Raw genomic sequence first — 6,000 nt, forward strand, 5'->3', positions numbered from 1 at the left:
CTGTTAGGATGGCACAGGACCAGGCAGTGTTTTGTTCTGTCATACTTGGGGTCATGATGAGTCGGAACTGACCTGATGGAACCTAACAATAATAATATAAGGATCTATGAGCTTACACTGAAAATTGATTGGTTGATTAATAGAGATAAGGGAAAGCCCATACAGTTGTAAAAGGATAAAAAACCAAATCAAACCCATTGCCATCAAGTCAATTCCCACTACTAGTGACACCATAGGACAGAGTAGAACTACCCCATAGGATTTCCAAAGAGCAGCTTATGGATTTGAACTGCTGACCTTTTGGTTGGCAACTGAGCTCTTAACCACTGCACTTAACAACTTAACCAGGGCTCCTGTTAAAGGATAGGGCCCTGAAATATGTTACTCTGCTAAATTGAAAGCCTTTCCCTTACAAAGTAATGTTGGAGACTGACAAGTGGTAAAATCTTTTGTCCCATTATTACAGAAAATATTTATTTTGCAGCTAATGATTAGAAAACAAATTTGCTCTACTCATTGTTTTAGAAATAACTAAGCAACATCATGTAAATGGAGAAAATATTGAAACTCTCAAGGATTTCATTTTACTAGGATCCACAATAAACACCCATGGAAGCAGCAGTCAAGGAATCAAATGACGTATTGCACTGGGCAAATCACTGCAAAAAACATTTCTAAAGTGTTAAAAAGCAAAGATGCCACTTTGAGGACTAAGGTGCGCCTGACCCAAGTCATGATATTTTCAGTTGCCTCATTTGCATGTAAAAGTGGATAATGAACAAGGAAGGCCAAAGAGAATTGATACCTTTGAATTATGCTCTTGGTGAAGAATATTGAATATGCCATGGACTGCCAGAAGAACAAACAAATCTGTGCTCTCTAGAAGCAGGATGGAAAGACTTTGTCTTATGTACTTTGGACATGTTATCAAGAGAGACCAGTCCCTAGAGAAGGATGTCATGCTTGGTAAAGTAGAGGGTCAACAAAAAAGAGGAAGACCCTCAACGAGACGGATTCACACAGTGGCTGCAACAATGGACTCGAACATAGCAAAAGTTGTGAGGATTACACAGGACTGACTGGGCAGTGTTTCATTCTGTTGTACACAGGGTCACTGTGAGTTGAAACTGACTCGACAGCACCTAACAACTTTTTGTGTTTTTGGCTTTTTTTTTTTTTCCTCTCTTGTAAAACCAAACTAAGCAAAAAGGTAGACAATGCAAAAAGATGTAGCTGTGTCTCTTCTACCAGTCAACTCAATGTGTGCAGCAATGACCTGGTCATCTCCCCCTCTTTTCCCAAACTATGTTTCTTCATTGGTCTTCCTCACTTAGTAAGTGTCTCTCCACAGAGACCAATGCAGAAACCAGGCAGTCATCTCAGACTTACTCCTCCATGATGAATCAAATCCCATCAATTCAGCCTCATAATCCCTCAAACATATCCTCCACCTTCCAACCCTGTTGGCCACTGCCTTAGTTCAAGCCCTAATCAGGTATGATTTAGATCACCTCAAGAGAATCCTGCTACCCATCTGGGCTGAACCCCAGAAAGGCACAGTGATTAAGCATCCAGACTCTGGTGTTAGACTATTGTTGTTTGGTGCCATCAAGTGAATTCCAACACATGGTGACCCTGTGTGTGCAGAGTGGGACTGCTATATAGGATTTTGAAGGTTGTGACCTTTCAAAAGCAGATCACCCAGCCTGTCTCCCGAGGTGCTGCTGGGTGAATTAGGACTGCTAACCTTTCAGCTGGTAGTTGAGCACTTAACTGTTTGTACCACCCAGGGACCTGTGTTCGACTACCTAGATTCAAACCGCAGCTCTGCCACTTACTAACTGTGTAACTACGTAACCATTGACTTCTTTGTGCCCCAGTTTTCTCATGTAAAAAGTGGAGATGATTATAGTTCTAATGTCATAAGAGTTTTTGAGGATGAAAAGCATACGAAGAGCACTACCTGGCATGGAGTAAACCCGCAGTAACTGTTTATTGTTATTATTTCAAATTCTTCTTCACACTAGATTAATTTTTTCTAAAACATAAATCTGGACATGTCAGTCCACTGCTGACAATCCTAAGACACTGCAATCACCTGCAAAATAAAACTCAACTCCTACGTGATCTCACCCACGCCGACCTTTCTGGCTTCGTCTCCTGACGCTTACCCACACACCTTACACCACAGCAATGCTCAGTTACTTGCCACCACCCTACTTGGCCATGTTTTTGCTCTCCAGATATCTGTACTTGCCGGTGCACCTGTTGAAGATCCTCCCACCTGGGTAACTTCTTGAAGTGCCACTTCATCTGTGATGTTTTCTCCCTGCCTTTTCCTCTAATTTAGGGACCCCTCTCTTAACTCCCTCAGCATCTTATTGTCCACCCTCTTTCTCAAACCTTATCAAACTACTAGAATTTTTAATGTATTTGCCTCTTCTACTCAACTATGAGCTCATTAAGAACAAGAATTAAACTCAGCTCCATTTCCCAGCACTTATCAAGAGGTGGTACATAGTGGTTGCCCAAAGTTTTTTTGACATATTTTGACATACTTGAAATATTTTCACATGCATAAAAAGGAAAGTGGAAGGAAATAATATTCCCATAGGTACATGACTTCTCCTGATAATGCAGCTTTTCTGTTACAGGATTGGCCAGGGTTCTCGAGGTGCTTGGAAAGCAGAACAAGTGCTGAGGATTAAGACAATTGAGATGCCCTCCCAAAACTTGGAAATAAGTTACCCTCAGGGAGTTAAATCATAAAATCAAAACAAAATGTGTGATACAGATAAGGTTAACCAGTGGGTGATAGATCAAGAAAAACATTTGGAAATGTCAGAAGCCAACAAGGGATTAATATCTAGATCAGTGGTTCTCAACCTAATCAGACCCAATATCACCACCACCACCATTTTAACAGATATTTTGTAATGTCTTCTTTACTATTCTGAAATCAAATTCAGAGTTAACATGACCTTCCTACACACATTTTTTAAAACTAAAGCACTAACATGAAAAACAAGGGAAATAATTTATAATAAAATGACATGTATTCAATACACATGTATCTAGGTATTACTACACTAGAAGACCAAAAAAAAAAAAATCTGTATATTTCTAAGACCCCCTGGGACCAGTGCCATCTAGAATGTATAAGACCCTCCAGCCAATCAAAAAAAAAAACAACAAAACACAAGTGAACTCAATAGAAAAACAAGCAAATAATAGGGATTTTGATAACTCGTCATGGTGAGGTAGTGAGCAGGAGATGGATCTGAGTGACTAGGACAGCTCACTGTGATCCGAGAAATGAGAATTAAAGCAAACAGATAACAACTTACCCTTATCAGACTGGCAAAACACAGAAGTCTGACAACCCCAAATGTCAGTGTGAACATGGGAAAACCGGATCTTCCATGCGCTGCTGGTAAGAAAACAATCTGGCAGTCTTCAGTGCAATTAAATGAGTGTTTATCCTGTGACTTGGCAATCCCACTCTTGGATATATACCCCTAGAGAAGCAAGCCCAAATCAACATGAGGACATGTATAAAGGTGCACTGATTTTAAGACTAGGAAATTGGAGGCAACCCAAGTGTCCATCACTAAAGAAATGCATAGGTAAGGGTGGTGAGTGCAGACTGTGAATAGATCTTCAAAATACTGAGTTTAAAACGTAAGAAACACATTATGCTGAGTGAAATAAGTCAATCACAAAAGGATAAATACTGTTATGAGACCACTATTTTAAAAACTCATAAAAAGGTTTACACAGAGAAAGAAACAATCCTTGATGGTTATGAGGGAGGGGAGGGGTGAGAAGGGAAAACACTAACTACACAATAGGTAAGTGGCAACTTTGGTGAAGGGCAAAACAGTACACAATACTGGGGACGTCAGCACAACCTGACATAGAAGCTTCATACAAAAAAAAAAAAAAAAACCATTGCCGCTGAGTCGACTGTGACTCATAGCGACCCCATTGGAGCAGAACTGCCCCATAGAGTTTCCAAGGAGCACCTGGTGAATTCGAACTGCTGACCTTTTGGTTACCAGCTGTAGCTCTTAACCACTATGCCACCAGGGTTTTCAGAAGCTTCATAGACACATCCAAACTCCCCGAGGGATCAAATTACTGGGCTGAGGGCTAAGGACCATGGTCTCAGGAGACATCTAGCTCAAATGGCATAACAGTTTATAAAGAAAATATTCTACATCCTACTTTGGTGAGTAGCATCTGGGGTCTTAAAAGCTTGTGAGCGGCCATCTAAGATGCTCCACTGGTCTCACCCCATCTGGAGCAAGGGAGAAAAAGAAAACTAAAGACATAAAGGAAAGATTGGTCCAAAGCACTAATGGACCACAACTACCACAGCCCCCACCAGACTGAGTCCAGCACAACTAGATGGTGCCCAGGTACCACCACCAACTGCTCTGACAGGAATCACAATAGAGGGTACAGAAAAATGTACAACAAAACTCAAAGTCACAAAAAAAGACCAGACTTACTGATCTGACAGAGACTGAAGAAATCACAAGAGTATGGCCCCCAGACACACTTTCAATTCAGTACTGAAAACACTCCTGTGGTTCACCCTTCAGCCAAAGATTAGACAGACCCATAAAACAATAATACACGTAGCTCAACCATGTAGACGAGACTAAATGGGCACACCAGCCCAGGGACAAGGACGAGAAGGCAGGAGGAGACAGGAAAACTGGACAAATGGAAATGAGGAACCCAAGGTCAAGAAGGGGAGAGTGTTGACACGTTGTGGGATTGGCAACCCATGTCACAAAACAGTAAGCGTATTAATCTTTTAATGAGAAGCTAATTTGCTCTGTAAACCTTCGTCTAAAGCACAAAAAATTTTTTTAAAAAACATAAACAAGATCTATAGCAAATACCATTTATGTAAATTTTAAAATGTCTATACAAACTATATGGTGAGGAAAAGGAGGGGAGGGCAATGTGTGGGAAACAGGAATGAAGAAAAAAGCAAACAATAATGACAGCGGCACTGCTTAGACCAATGATGATAAAATAATAACAGCCTCAAACAAAGGAGTATGATTAACTCATCTCTATGCACCTGACGTCCAATATGAACAAAACAAACGAATAACAACATAAAGGATCTGAAATGAGGGATGCAGCATCACCTAAAAGGACGGCTTCAGTTATAATTTAATAGAATATATTAACCGATCTGTCTTAGTTTCTAGGCTGCTGTAACAGAAATACTACAACTGGGTGATTCGATGGCAGTGGGGAGTGGGGTTCGGGGGGTGCCTTTAAAGAACAGAAATTTATTTTCTAAACAGTTTACTCACTGCCATTGAGTAGATTCCAACCGACAGTGACTTCATAGGGTTTCCAAGACTGTAAATCTCTAGAGAAGCAGGCCACCATATCTTTCTCCTGCAGAGCTGCTGGTGATTTTGAACTGCCGACCTTTTGGTTAGCAGTTGATCACTTCAGCCACTGAACCACCAGGACTAGAAGTCTGAATTCAGGGCACTGGCTCTAGGGGAAGGCTCTCTCTCTGTCGGATCTGGGGGAAAAACTTCAGTCTCAACTTCTGGAATCCCTGTGCTCCTCGGTTCCTTGGTGATCTTCATAGGCATGTAATCCCCTCCCCCATTTGTGCTTCCTTGTCTCTGTGCTTTGAAACCGTGGCGGCATAGTGATTAAGAGTTTGGCTGCTAACCAAAAGGTCAGCAGTTCAAATTCACCAGGTGCTCCTTGGAAACCCTGTGGGGCAGTTCTACTCTGTCCTATAGGGTTGCTATGAGTCGGAATTGACTTGATGGAAACAGGTTTGGGGTTGGGGGGGGGGTTGTCTCTGTGCTATGCCTTATAACTCAGAAGTGATTAGGTTTAAGACACACTCTACACTCATGAAGGTAGCAAGGAATACCCTATACCCAAACAGGATTATATCCACAGGTTATAGGGGTTAGAATTCCAACACATATTTCAGTAGACATGATT

The sequence above is a fragment of the Loxodonta africana genome, chromosome 23, assembly GCF_030014295.1.
Source record: "Loxodonta africana isolate mLoxAfr1 chromosome 23, mLoxAfr1.hap2, whole genome shotgun sequence".
Classification (NCBI taxonomy): domain Eukaryota; kingdom Metazoa; phylum Chordata; class Mammalia; order Proboscidea; family Elephantidae; genus Loxodonta; species Loxodonta africana.